This window comes from Heteronotia binoei, chromosome 1, assembly GCF_032191835.1.
Source record: "Heteronotia binoei isolate CCM8104 ecotype False Entrance Well chromosome 1, APGP_CSIRO_Hbin_v1, whole genome shotgun sequence".
Lineage (NCBI taxonomy): Eukaryota > Metazoa > Chordata > Lepidosauria > Squamata > Gekkonidae > Heteronotia > Heteronotia binoei.
In genome coordinates this window covers 78932446-78948359 of record NC_083223.1, presented here as the reverse complement: position 1 = coordinate 78948359, position 15914 = coordinate 78932446, and positions in this window count along the sequence as shown.

The following is a 15914-nucleotide window of genomic DNA, read 5'->3' as shown; positions in this document are numbered from 1 at the left end:
AAATAGATTTCAGACTTAATGTGAAAAAGGATCTTTGGAATGCAATGCAATTGTTCTGCTGGTTGCTCTGTCTTCTTCAGCCAAATCATGAAAAGGAGTTATAACCTGATCACATTTACTAGACTTGAATCTCTCATGTTTACTTTCAGCAAAACAAGAGAGCAATAGGTGTTTTCTAACTTATTCAAAGGACATGATTCAGTCAAAGTTAAGCACTTTTAAATCCCTTTGGGTTGAAGTCTTATTTGAGGCTCTTACAACCCCTCCCCCCCACTTCCATTGCTATTGGTTCAATCCGTCTTGAAAAAGTGTAAAATCTGTCAGCAGAAGTTTACTAGTCCTATCCAAATCCATTTGGTTTCCCTTGAAATTCTTCACATATTTTGTCTATAAAGGTATCCATTTTTCTTCACTGGAAAAAAAAAAACAGTGGCAGCACTCAGGACTGGCTGGAGGTTGTGGGTAGTCTTCAGGGGCATAGTACAGTAACATAGGCTGGGGAGGGGGGGCAGATGTCCATGAGTACTCCATTAGTAGGATTAGTTGGTGAACTAGCTGCACTTAATAAAAGGCATTGCTGCTCACTGGGATGCCAGCAGCATAGCCTGATTTTGGGAAAGTCCCAAGCCACAGAACTGGTCCTTCAGAAAAGGTGCAGTTTTAGCCAGAACCCAGGTGGCCGGATGCTTCATCCTCCTTATCATCTCTGTCTTATCAACCAGTCCGTAACTACCTCAACCAGTCCATTACTGCCTTCAGAAGAGGACTCCCTCCACTGTTTCATCTGATTCAGGGGAAAAGGAACTGGCTGTCATGACCATGTTGGTAAACCTGCACCAGTTAAAACTCACAGCTGAAAGGAATCAAATAACTGGAATAAAAATACAGTATTCTAGCAGAAGGAAACCATGTGTATCGCAGTAAGGATTACTAGTTAGCATGTCTATTTTATCCGTGAACTGTTTTTGATATTCTAGATGATTAAAGTCTTCTGGTAGTGTTTTGAACTCCCTGTGGTGACGGAGTTGGTTGAAAATCTGCAGTGCCCAATCCTGGAAACCCTCTATTATGTCTTAAAAACTCAGCACAGTGAGCAATTTCTACATGACATAACAGCTGCCTGACAGGGTCATTTTTTCACAGCAGTTATCTCACCTGTTAGTTCCTTGAAGAGAGTCTTTTGTGTTAATTTCTTGACATTAAACTGCCAGATTTCTTTTATCTCAGTTCTGGGCCTTTCTTATTCTAAGCACAAAGCCTATAAATAGAATTGACTTCATGGAAGAAATACCCTCTGCCTGAAGAGAATAAAGAGACTTTTGTAAAAAAAAAAATCTTGTAAACTTCTTGTACAAGAGACAACAATGTCAATATAAAAAAAAAACCCTACTGCTTTCCTAATACTAGGCCCTTTCTGTGTTCTTTGTGAATTTGGTAGTTCATGAAGAGAGAACCTAGTGATTCCTATCTGTCTCCTGCCACTGTCATTATATACAACAAGCCATAAAACTGTCAAAGGTTTATCTTCCACTTCAGTGAGGGTAGAGAAAGGCCTGGAAAAAACTGGCACGCTTTGTCACTTTTATTGGGGCTCTTCAGACTCTGAGTGGTAGAAGAAAAGTCTTGAATTTCACCGAGGCTGTATCTACTGTAAGCTCCAGGATTGATTTGCTTCCTTCTCACCTCTGCAGTGATCAGACTTCCTGTGAAATTGAAGCAACTTCTCTGGACTAGCTGCTGATGGGGGATGGGAGTGGAGTGATGTGGGGACTTCTGCCAGTTTGACTCTGCTGCTGATTTTAATGACAATGGTGGACTGGGTCTAAAAATATTGGTTGCCAGGAGACATAGGGGGCCCACCCACAACTATAAGGCTAACATTTAATTTTTGTAAGAAATAAATACAATTTTCAAAAAAAATACATAACTGGAAAAAAGGTACAATTAAAACATTTGCAAAATAAATACCGTATATGTATTTTAGTAATTACAGTGTACATACATTGTACATATCACTGGCAGTATACAGTAGATACTAAATGGAAATTCAGATTGCATTTTCTCCAGGGAAGCCAATCTCTGCCAACTGGAGATCAGTTGTAAAAGCGGGAGATCCCCAGGCCTCACCTGGAGGCTGGCAATCCTAAATACAATGTAAATTTTAGTTGCATTACAGTAATAATACTGGAACTTCTATTATATTTTCAAGCTACTAAAAGATCATTAACATTTTTAACATATTGCCTAATGTTTAAGGGGGCCCCCTTGCCATCAAGCAAGCTGATACCCTGGCCAATCCGCCAGGTGGCAGACGTCTTGACACCCTATCGCCTAGAAGGGGGAACCATAATTAATACCCCCTAACTCCATTCAAAGCTCCTCCTCCCCCTCCTCCCTGGTTCTCGACACTGTGGATCTTTGTCTAAATGAGAAGGGCATTCTGGTCTTCAGCTCTTCATTACTTGGTACCTAATTAAAAAATTAAAAATTATTTTTGTTTACCTAGAAATAATATTCATGGTAGCGCAGATAGTTCTCCCATTTCAATGCTGCTACGTGTGGGTCTTATTTCAGGTTGCAGTCTAAACTAAAGAATGCATAGGATCGCAAGCAATTTCCTGATTGCTGGGTATATGCTGTCAGAACCTGGGCTCACAATAATTATGAAATTACATGAAAAAACTGTACAACAACTTGTAGGGTCAGAGCTGGGGGTGTGGCTTATAAGGACAAGTGGGAGGAACAAAACAGGGTGTGATGTCCTGTGGCTTGTGCGTTTCATTAAGGCCCCTTCTAATACGAATAATGGAAGAGAGGACAGCACCACTATACTGGGATGACAACCAAATGTCATAGCCAGCTTCTTTAGGTACAATGAGATAAAAGTACAATGGCAATTTGGGCTGCAGCCAGCACTGGGGGGAAAACAGGATGGCAGCAGAGAAAACATGGGAATGCAACAGTTTGGAATAAGCAAATGAATATTCTCAGTGCCAAAGATAATGGCTAATAGAGAAGCATCACACAGCTCTTCTGATACAATTTGTTATGGATTTTGTCCTTTGAGGGTGCTCACTTATCCCGTTGGTTGCCTTTTGTGTGTTTGGACTGCACCTGAGAGTCTGTGTGGTGTAGCAGTTAAAGTGCCAAGCTATGGCTGGGGAGACTGAGGTTCAAACTCCATTTCTTCTGCAGTAAAACTCAGAGGGTGCTTTTGGGTCAGTCTCTCTCCTTCTTCCTGATCTACTGTACATCACAGCATTGTTGTGAGGATAAAATGGAAAAGAGGAGACCCACATAAACCAAACCGATTTCCTTGGGGAAAAGGTGGGGTAAAAATGTAATAGACAGACACACTGATCCTTCTACCAGGATTGTTTAGATAATGTTTAAAACAAAAATGTGTACAGTGTGTATGTATTACAGAGCCCTTTGCCTGTTTCTTGGCTTGAGAGAAAGTGGGTGGTGCATAAGGTCCTGGTGTGAAAGTAACTTATATTGCTTTCTGGTATTATCTCTTTCAATGGGTTCAAAGGAGAAGCTTGGTCACTTCATTACTGGTTATTTCTTACCAACCCATATCCCATTGGTCTCTAATTGTATATCTCACTCTGCACACACAATACAGTTGATCCAGCAGAAAAAGGAGCCTTAAGAGGCCTACATGGGATTTTGAAGTAGACCAGAAACAAGTCATGTCCTGGAAAGCTAAGCAAAGAAAACAAGCATCTCCATGAGGCAAAATAAGTAGAAAAATAATAAAGGAAAAGAGAAAGGTCTAAGAATAGAAGAGATGGGGAGATGGTAGCTCAAATGAGGGACTTTGCAATATGCTTGTCTAATTTACAAGAAAACGATACAGTGTTACTATGTGTATGCATATATTACATAAAATGTATGATATTCCAAAGTTTACACACAAAGCCTTTGGAATTGGAATGTTAATCAGAATTGCTTGCACAATGAAATGCAGTGTAGCACCAGTCATTCATAACATTGCCTGGTATAAAATTTTTAAAATTTTGTGGGTCTAGATCTACACTGTGTCTTTCTATACTGACATCTCATGGACTCTGAAGAAGCCCTTCTTCTCTAACCAACCCTTAGGAGCTTCTTTCTATTAATTTGCATTACTGTATCTACTATAGGGGTGCGAAAAAAGAGGGGTTTTGTTGGATTTTGTCCTTTGAGGGTGCTAATTTATCCTGTTGGCTGCCTTTTGTGTGTTTGGTACTATCTGAACAGGCAGGTGTGTTTGGGGAGCAAGGAAAGGTAAATATTAAATATCCTTTACAGTCTAGGACCCACTCATCTGAAAGACTGTCTGTTCTTATATGTCCTTGAGTACCAACAATGGCGTCACGACTCAGGGAGGTATTACCAATTGCTGCCACCACTCTGGGTTAAGGGTCTCCCTTGAGAAGGCCCAGAATACCCTCCCAAGCCCTTCAGGCCTCCTGTAGCTTAGGCCAAATAATGGGTGTGAGGACCAGGCAGAGTTAACAATGGGGGGGGGAGGTTTATTTAAAAGGTCAGTGCAGTATAACAAACAAGGTGCATAAGACAGTAAAAGGGGTGAAGGGAAAAATAAACAAATACCCTAACGCATCTGAACTTACTGTCCCTACTGTCTCAGTCAGACCTAGCCTACTCACCCTTCCTCACAGGGCAAGGGTCTCTTCCTGGCAGCAGCTCCTCCTCAGCTCTGCCTCCTAGGAAAAGAACACATCCTGCCTGGACTTGGCCTTTATATATTCTCTCCCCAGGTCCCACCCCTCTCGGGGCCTGTTTCCCTCCGAAACCCTTGCTACCCAATCAGAGGGATAGAGGGGATCCTGGGAAATGTAGGCTCTTCCCAGTACTTCTAAACAGCCTTCCCTGGGGCCTGCAGGATCATGACAAATGGCCCAGGATCATGACAAATGGCCTTCTGGTTTCTACAGTCTAATGCCCCCCCCCCCACTTAAGCTGCCCACTTTGGCATCTACTAGAGCTCATACATTTTCTTTAATGACTTTCAACTTCCTGAGGAGGGGGGCACTTTTAAATATTTTTAAGAGGTGCTATGAAGCCATTTTATTTGTGAGGGCTCTTATGTTGCAGGTATTTTCTTGATGTGTGGGTGGTTTTTTTTTTTTAGTTTGCCTGTATTTTGTATGTTTTTAATTTTTGGAGTTGAAAGCTACATTAAGCTACAAAACAAAAGTAGGATATATTTTTAAATAAAACAACACTGATAATTCAAATAGTATCTGTTTTTGAAAAACAATAAAACATTGCAGTCTTTCATGCTGTTTTTTGCCAATTACATAAGAACATAGCGTACGAGAAGCCATGTTGGACCAGGCCAATGGCCCATGCAGTCCAACACTCTGTCACACAGTGGCCAAAAAAACCCCAGGTGCCATCAGGAGGTCCATCAGTGGAGCCAGAACACTAGAAGCCCTCACACTGTTGCCCCTCCCAAGCACCAGGAATATAGAGCATTACTTGCCCCAGACAGAGAGTTCCAACAATACACTGTGGCTAATAGTCTGTGGTGGACCTCTGCTCCATATGTTTATCCAACTCTTCTTAAAGTTTGCTATGCGTGTAGCCGCCACCGCCTCCTGTGGCAGTGAATTCCATGTGTTAATTACCCTTTGGGTGAAGAAGTACTTCCTTTTATCTGTTCTAACCCGACTGTTCTGCAATTTCATTGAATGTCCACAAGTTCTCGTGTTGTGAGAAAGGAAGAAGTACTTCTTTCTCTACCTTCTCTATCCCATACACAACTACTTTTTTTCCCTTCCAAATTTCCACAGTTTCCATTCTTTTCCATCTAAGCATGCAATGCATTTCATCAGCTAGTGGACACTAGTTGTTGAAAGCATTAAGCAAGCATCTACAGCTATCAAACTATGCCCAAGCCTTAAAGTTACTTGGCATATCCAAAGATAGTGCTCATAATGGAGCTCCCACTTTTAATCTTGCTTATAAGTCTCCAAAATTAGCCCATTCCTATGTACATCTGTGATCATAAAGGCAAAAGCATAGAAAATATACAGATTAAATGAAAGCAAAAAACCTGAGATGGGGCATATGGTTAAATTTAGTGTGTGTCTCCAACTTCACAGACCACATAGTTTGCAAAGTATATACACTGCCCTACCTTAAAGGAGTCTGGAAAAGGGATTATTGAAAGCAAACTGGAATGCTCTGTATTGCAACACATAAATATATTTTCTTTGGATTGCAGGCCAGTAGAACAGCAAAGTAGTTCCAAGATCAGTATCTTTCAAATTAGTGACCTATTATTTATTTCTGATTTTTGAAACTTGAAAAGTTTCGCAACTATTGTTAAGAACAGTGAAAGCAGTGAGAATTTAACAGTTTACCTTAATAGTCTATATAGCCTTCCTTTTCTAAAAGAAGGGCCTTTTATTCACTTAACTGTTATAACCTTATTTTTCTGCTATCCACTTAAAATACCAAAATTGCATCTTATTTTATATGTTTTATATATTGACTCACAAAGTAAATTAATTCGTATTATACCAAACAATGTCAAAGCTCAGGAGACATCTACATTTTTAAAAAAAATTGATATCTCAATTAATGCAATATCTTTGAGCACTATGTATTTTGTATTGTGTGGACTGTGGAGATGCTAGTGAGTAGGGATGGACATGAACCAGCTCACAAACTAAAGTTTGTGATGAATTTTGGCCAGTTCATGCTTCAAGAAGTCAACTTTGTGACAGGTAAACTGGCACAAACTTTCCATGAACTTGGAAGCTGTTCATGGAGGATCATTACAGTTCATGAACTGACACATTTCCAGACAGTCTCTGATCAACCAAGAACTTTACCAACATTGAAAGCAAGGGTGGGTTGTTTCCCAGTGAGTTTGGTGTCACTGGCTTGTTTCTGAGCCCTTCCATAGACTCCTGTAACTGCAGTAATGCAGGCAAAAGAGGACTAATGCCAAACCACAGATCCCTGCAGTACAAACTGAAGGGTGGTGGTGACATTTTTTCAAGCCCAGTACAGCCAATTCAGTATACAGAATGTCCAGAAGAATCCAGTACCACTGTGACAATGCAAGCTTAAAAGGACTAATTGATCTCAAAACACAGTGTCACGAGGTGTGTGTGTGTGTTGGGGGGGGGGGGGTGGGATTGCAAGCCCTATGTAAAAAAAAGTGGAAACACAACAGAACACTTGCAAAGGGAGGGGGAACCCTATTGAAACTGGCAGCAGTCATTTGAAATAGATGAATAGGCAAAAAAACTGAATGGTGGTGTGTGTGGTGGGGAACCTCCTAAACCTATGCCTGTCATTTCCCCAGAAATTTCCCCAGAAAGTCATGAGCATCACAAACTGAATTGGTTTGTTTAACACCTAAAAAGCTTGTGACAGTCTGTGGTTCATGAACCAGGCACACCACAAACCATGAACCAAACCACATCCCTACTGATGAGGTAGCATGTAATGTCCAGATGCTCAATGGACGTTCTGGAATTGGGATCCAGACTCTGTAATAGAAATGGAAGACATCAGTTAATTTGTCTGGGACTAAAGCTCACACAAGGACTAGTTGAAGACTGGAAGAAGCTCTTGAGGCTTGGAAAAACAAAAAGGCAAGCTGTACATGATATTTATTCATGTGAATGCTTTTACTGTTTCTCAAAAGGAGCTGTGTAAGGATGGGCACAAACTGGGAAAATGTGGATCAGTTTATTATTTGTGGTATGCTCAATTTATGAACCATGAACTGTCACAAATGTCTGGCATCAAACAAACTGATTTGGTTTGTGAGCCTGTACACCCCCCCCCCCCCCAGCATGCTAGAGACACCAAACCCACAGGGGATCCCAGCTGACTTTCTACCTGCCCTCCAAGTTTGGTGAGGATTGGATTTATGGGGTCTGAGTTACAGTTCTCCAAAGAAGGTGTCCCCAGGAAAATTATTTCAGAGGAAATGACAGGTGCAAGTTCATGAGGTTCTCCCCTCTCCCATCTGAGGTTTTCCTGCTCTTGTCAGTTTCAAATGACTATGAGTGTTCCTTTGTGTTCCCATTTTCTTATATAGAACTTGCAACAAGAACTGGACACTCAATGAAATTGCTGAGCAGTCAGGTTAGAATGGATTTAAAAAAGTACTTCTTCACCCAAAGAGTGATTAATACATGGAATTCACTGCCACAGAAGGTGGCGGCTACAAGCGTACACAGCTTCAAGATTGGATAAATATATGGAGCAGAGGTCCATCAGCAGCTATCAGCCTCTCTGTCTGCGCCAGTAATGCTGTATTCCTGGTGCTTGGTGGGGCAAAAGTGAGAGGGCTTCTAGTGTCCTGGCCCCACTAGACCTTCTGATGGCACCTGGTTTTTTGGCCACTGTGTAACAAAGTGTTGGACTGGATGGGCCATTGGCCTGATCCAACATGGCTTCTCTTATGTTCTTAAACCCCACCCCCACCCTTGAATTCTTGTGACATTGTGCTTTGAGACTGATCCATCCTTTTAAACTTGCATTGCCATGGTGATACTGAAGTCTGCTGGGCTTGAAAAAAACATCACATTAGTCTTCTTTTGCTTGCATTGCTGCAGTTACAGGAGTCTATGGAAGGGCTCAGGAACAAGCCAGCGACACCAAACTCACAGAAAAATTCCCCCCCTTGCTTTGAAGTTTGGTAAACATCTTGATTGATTGGAGACAGTCTGTCTGGAAATGTATCCATTAACAACCCTCAATGAACCTTCAAGAACAGCTTCAAAGTCTGTGGAAAGTTTATGCCAGTGGACCTGTCATGAATTTGACTTCTTGAAGCACAAACCAGCCAAAATTCATCAAGAATTTAGTTCATGAGCTGACTTGTACACATCGTTTGGGCTGTCAGAAGCCTTCCAGAGAAGTTAGAGCAGAAGTTAGCATGATTGCATGAATGGGAGTGTTAGAGTCTTTCCCTTTTCTCCTGAAAAATACTGATCATATTGATCCTTAGACAGAAAGTGATTGAATTACACTGAATTGGATGCATAGGAAAAGCTTGTCATTTCTAAGAATGGAAGGGAAGCCTCTGATCAACAAAGAGTGTAATCAAATGAGAGCAGAATGCAGTTTTGATAAGCTGTTTCTCCCTAACCTAAAACTTTTAATACCTTAGTGACAGGAATCCCTTCTCTTCCTTATCAGCATCCTTTCATGTCGCTTTAGTAGTTGCCAGCCTTCATTTCAACCCTTGGTCCCTCTTTAACGACTTCTCATTAATGGTTCCTCTTTAATGTCTCCTTTCCAGCTTTAAGAGGGGATTGGATAAAAATATGGAGCAGAGGTCCATCAGTGGCTATTAGCCACAGTATACACAAACACACACACACACATATATATATATATACACATATATTGGCCACTGTGTGACACAGAGTATTGGACTGGATGGGCCATTGCCTGATCCGACATGGCTTCTCTTATGTTCCTTTCCCTCTCTCTCCATTCTTTTCCAGGCTACTGGACACCTGAACAGGCAGCTATGAATTGTTTGGAATTTAGAGAACTTTTTATTCACATGGGCTAGAGATGATTAAGAGGGCAGCCTGTGAAATACCTTGTTGCTATGTATAATCATTTGCTACTTATTGTTTTAAAATATTGGTCCTATTTGTTTTCATTTATATAACATCTTCTCTTTGGGTTTTTCCCTTGCTAAGTCATATTGACTTCATTTATCTGTAGTTTTTAGTTGATGTCTAAAGTGCCTCTAGAAGCTTTGTTCATTCCTTCACTGTCCCATGCATTATATATATTATCCCACCTTTGTTTTGCTTAAAGGTTTATTGCTTTGTATTATTTTATTTTCAGGCTTGCATATTCTGCTTAATAAACCATTTTCATGTATTTTAATCCAACTTTTGAGTCTCTGTGTGCTCCTTATTTGGAATTTCTGCATCCACTGGAGCAAAAGAGAACCCAGGTTTTCTACATTTATCTCCATCAAACACATGGAGGATCTTATAAAGCTGTTAGTGTGTTTCCAGCAAGCTTAGGATGCAACCTGGTACTAGACACCAGTGTTCCTTCAAAGCTTAGTTATCGTGAGCTAGCTCACAGATTTTTAGCCTCCAGCTCACACATTTTTGACTGAAGAAACAGGTATCATTCTTGGGCATGCAAATAAAAAAAAAGTAGAGAACAACACAATGTTAGCATGGGAGGCATAGGGGGTCTTATTGCCTCAAAGACCCTTGTGTGTTCAGCTTCATTTATTTTTTAAAATCTTGCCTTTGTTGTATCATGGAACTTACATTAGTTTAAAAAAGTAAGCATTTTCATAAATTGTACATTTTGCCAGAACTCTTGAATGGAAAATTTAACTTAAACTAGATCTTCAGTTCTGCATTTAAAAAATGGTATTGGAAATATCATCCGCTTAACAACTTCAAAGCAGCAAGGAGAAGAAAACTAAAACCATCTTGAGAGTGCCATCCTGTGGCCAAAGCAATGAACATTACCAAATGCATAGAACTGAACAACACAAGATCATTTGCACTTATTCCATCAGTGGGAAAAACTGGCTTATTTTTCAACTTGCTTGCTTTTCAGCTTGATATTAATGTCAGTTTCCAATCCTATATCTGAATCTTAAGGACGCTGACAGTACCATTTTAAGAACACTTTCCTACTCAAATAGTCTTGAGTTAGGATTACTCTCTAAATGGATTTCAGCGGAACACAGATCTGATTAATAACAATAATAACTGTGGGAGCCACTTTCCTGGGGCTAATTTCTATGCTTCTTTGGCAAGAATGGAATGGAGGGACCATACTGAAGAGTCAGGATTGCATAGAACAAACAGCTACAATGTCAGAAGGCACAATAACAAAATTCTTCTCTCACACTAAGGATAAATGTTCTATTCGCTACCTGGCGTGTCAGGAATACTGACACCAGGTTGTTGGCAACAGACCAAAATCAGACCCTGCAAACGTTCTTCAAGACTCACTACATTCTGAACAGCTGCTGAACTGGTTACTTGTATATGAAGGTGAGAACCCCATCTCTTCCAGTTGCCAGAAATAGGGCTGGATCCTGTGAAGATCTAGGAACCAAATCTCTCCTCCCCTTTAGGAAACTAGAATGTTTAATGTCTTGAACTGCCAGGATATGTACTTCTTCACTTGACCCAGGCTTCACCTTCACCTTCTTTGTTCTTGGGTCCTGTGGGATGCTCTCAGGTTGTGGGAGGTGGATGGGCCCATTCAGAGAGGGTTCAACTGATTTCACTGGTTTTTGAATGGAAATCTACTGTGGCAGAGAAGCCTGGGGAATCTTCCCCTAGCTCTGGGATACAGGGATGCTCAGGAATAGAGGGGATCATGAGGGTTCCTCACCCCTTGAAGATGCTTCTTTTTTCTTCCAAGAAATCTTCATCCTAGGTTGCGATTGGGGGCAAGAGTGAGTCCCATCAATGAATCAGATGATGGCCTTGAATAAACTTTGCTTTAGAGTGGAAGAGAAATTAGAACTGCTTTTAAACTTCACACACTTTCCCTGTCATTGCACATACATAGGATCTTGACCATCCATGTTAGCTCCACCCTAAAACATGCAGTATTTGTGTCCTGGGAGGAGATGAAGCATTTTCTTATTGTAAAAAAAATCACAACCAGTTAAAGTAGTTGGAGAGTTTATGTATAGGACATGGGGACATATTCATGGCACAGTATGAAATGTGTCTGCACTACCCAAGAAAACACAGGATTTGTAATATGTTTTTTCATTTGTGAAAACAAAACTTCATCATTTTTCAGTGATAAATGACTGTGGGCATCATCTGGAAAAGCAATGGAAATACACATGACAAAACAGTGTCTGGCTGTCTGGTGACGTAGTAAGCCACAAAAGAGGGAGCTGACACATTAACCTCCAAGAGATCAGGCTTTATAACAATTTTCTTGCATGTGTGAATCACTCTTAAAATGCTCATCAGTTTCTGAGTGATCTGTGCCGCATTTTCCTCATTTATATAACAGAAAACATGAACCCCATGTTTTTCTGCATGGCTTTGATATTTATTGATAAGCAAATCTAGAAAGCATGAATTCTTATTATGACTTCAATGTTTACTTAAAGAAAAATTACAAAAACACTGGGTTGTACCCTACCTGCACAAGAGGGGGGGGGGGCAAATCTGTTGATACCACCCTCCTATAGTACAGCTCAGATTACCCTCCCTCTCAGTTATTCCCAGACAAGGGAGGTCTTAGTGATCCTGGTGCCTTGATAAGAGTTAAGGATAGAGCCCTCACACTACTATTTTTCTGAAAAGAATAAAGGGAGGTGGTCCATGGCTGGAACAGCCTCTGCACAGCCAGCTCCTCTAGCCTGACGTCAAGAGGGGGGCAGAGGCAATGGCAGAATCCCGAGTAGCACCCCCTCCCTCCTTCATGCTTGGCGTGTGGAGCTGCAGGCAATAGCCAGTGATGAGATGGAAAGGGCTGCTGTGCACTGTGGCACTCTTGCTCAGCTGCAGGTTAAGGCTAGCTGAGTGGCAGCAGGCAGGTACAGCACCCTCCCTCCTGCTTGGCATTGGCTGGCTCTGAGAGAGGGAGGTTGCACAGCATGGCCTGGCTATATGGGGACCCACCCCAACTGTTGCCTCCCAACCTCCATTCCTTGCTGTGGTTTCTTGAGTTGTAGCTGCACAGCTATTTCCCCCTCCTTCCAGCATGCGGCCCAGGGCAACTGCCCTGCTTTCTCCATAGCGAGACTGAAAGTGTTCCTGAGTACCCCCTATCCCCCAGCAGAAGTATTTGCGGGGACATTTTGGTCTGTTGCGGGAGGAGGAAAGTCTTGTTGCCATAAAAATAAACCTTACTTGGAAATTGCAGGCAGGATCTGTCCGTGCTACCGGCAGAATGTAATCTGGCTTTTCCACCTAGTTGAAAAAACAGCTCTGGTGCAATGCTACACATACTGTAGATGTGTTTCCATTTTTTTTCAGATCTATTTCTAGGCTCTGTGTTTTTCCCCTCTATATAACAGAGCTAATTCTGACCTCAGGAGCATCCCATATACTAATTTTCTCATCAGCTTTCAGATATTTTGTGATGGCTGAACACTAAAAGCTAGAGGGTGTGGTTGTTGAGTGCCATTTTACTTTACAGACAATATTTTCCATGACTCAGCTTCCTGAAGATCATCTTAAATGTGTGTGTGTGTGCGCATGACAACTGGTTCCACGTTTTGGGAGGCACTGCTGGGCAGAGTTCCCAGAGCCTGCCTCCCCTTCCCTGCCCACCACCAGGTCTGGCTCATACCCTCATTCCCTTCCACCCACCGACTGCCTTCCCCTGCCTGCCTGCAAGACCTCCCACTGCTCATACTCCCAGCTGCTGGCACTGCTTGCAACACTTTCCCTAGCGGTGCTGAGAAATGTGTACAGCTGGGAACATGTGTGGTAGGCTAGGAAGTGATAAGGACCCTCCTAGGAGCCCTGAGTCCTGGCAGCTGTCCCATTTCAGGATATGCTCATGCTGGCCCTAATGTGTTTATATAGTGTTAAAATCATAAAGGAGTTTAGCTATGAAAGTTAACCTGGGTTTTGTGAATTTCATAATCATTTAGTTGGTTTTAATTTGTGATTCAACAGATTGGAAAAGGGTTACAGAAAGGTCCCCTGTGCAAGCGCCGGTCGTTTCCAACTCTGGGGTGACGTTGCTTTCATGTTTTCATGGCAGACTTTTTACGGGGTGGTTTGCCATTGCTTTCCCCAGTCATGTACACTTTCCCCCCAGCAAGCTGGGTACTTATTTTACCGACTTCAGAAGGATGAGTCAACCTCGAGCCAGCTACCTGAAAAACCCAGCTTCCGCCGGGGATTGAACTCAGGTTGTGAGCAGAGTTTAGGACTGCAGTACTGTAGCTTTAACACTCTGCGCCATGGGGCTAACAGTATTCTAAATTGTCAACAAAAACTCCAAAACAATATTAATGGAATTTCACCTGGAGTGAATCAAATGAGGTGCTGAACTCCTAAAGTAACAGTATGTTGGAATTTTTGAAATCTCTTTGTATTGGCTGAAAGATTCTTGACTACATTTAATTGAAATGAACACTCTCTATTGAATCCGATGCAGGTATGTTATAGAATGTTTATAACCATTTCAGCTGTTCAGAGATTCACAACATTGTAATCAGTCAAGACTTAGGGATGAAGAGGCTGTGACAAAGTGTAGAAATGAAAGAGGAGTAGGTAGCTAATGGGACGTTTATGGCTTAGATTATAGGCTAGTTCAGAAGTAATGCCAAAATACGAGCAAAGTGTTGTGATTATAACAGTTCTCATTCAGTGGGCATGCACAAATCATAGCCTGTTGTTAAGTACAAAATAAAGAAACTACAGTGTGAAGACAGAAAGAATAAGAACACGAAACCAAGACTTAATGAGTGTGATGCCAAACCATGGTTGCCTATTGCATGTGAACAGGGTTGCCTGCCTGCCCACCCCCCTGGCCACTGATGGGGAGTAGGGCTGCCAGATCCGGGTTGGGAAACCACTGGATACTTAGGGACGGAGCCTGGGGAGGACAGGGACCTCAGTGGGGTGCAATGCCACAGAGTCCACCCTCCAAAGCATCCATTTTTCTCCATGGGAACTGATATCTATAGTTTGGAGATGAACTGTAATTTGGGGGGATCCCCAGGTCCCATCCCTATGTGGACCAAGCCTGTGTGTGGTTATGTGTGCATATGAATACTAATGGTGAGCAGTGAGAATGATTGTGTGTATGCAGGTAAGGCAATATATGAGAAACTGAGGGGGAAATATAGCATCACATTGAACAACAAGCTTGGGAACAGCTTGGCATTCGGTTGTCAGCTCCAGGTTGGGATATTCCTGGATATTTGGGGGGAGGAGTCTCGGGAAGGTAAGGATTTCAGTGGAGTATAATGCCATAGAGTCCAGCTTCTAGAGCAGCCATTTTTTCCCAAGGGAACTGATCTCTGTAGCCTGGAGATCACTTGTAATTCCATATCTGCAGTTACCACCTGGAAGCTGGTGACCCTAATCTTGGCATTGTGGGACTGCTAAAGTTTTCCTCTATGTAGCTCAATTAACAGAGACACACTAGTCATCATATTGATGCTGAGCTTACTGCGGACACTCAATCGGCATAGCTTGCTGCAGCCCAAAACTTCTGAGCTCACATGATCCACCAACTACAGCCTTGGATTACAATATTTTGTCCTGTGCTTCCTCTTTGGAGTTCAAAATTATATGGTTCTCAGGTTTTCCATCCAGCTTGTAGGCCACTTCACGCAAAGAACTGCATCATATTCCATATACAATTTTTTGGGATCTCGCTTGAACTTGCTTATTCAGTGAGGCTTCAGAAATTCTTGAACTTCAGAACACCATCCAGCAGTCAACTATCTGATTCTGACAATTCTTAACAACAACAACACTTCTTATTGCCAACTACAGGTTGGGAAATCTGGGGCTGGCAATTGGGGAAGCAGGTGTTCAAGAAGGGGAGGGGCTTCAATAGGGCATAATCCCATGCACCCCACGCACCAAAATGGCGACTTTCTCCAGGGGAACTCTGTAGGCTGAAATTCAATTGCAATTCTTTCTTGGAGATCTCCAGGCCCCTATTGGAGGTTGGCAACCTTATATGATGTAGATCCCATGTGACTTTTTAAAAAAGCTTTCCTGTCTGCAGTAAAGAAATTGTCCCAATTGACCAAAAAAAAAAAAAACCCACCAAAAAGTATGCAAACATGCGCGCTCTTAATCGTTCGGGAACGCCTTCCACAAATCCAAAGGGGTTGTTATACAGCGCAGCCCTAAACTTCGTTATACGCTTCTAACTGACTTGACTTAAATGGGCTTGGATTGGAAGGGTGTAACTCTTTTTAGGGTTGC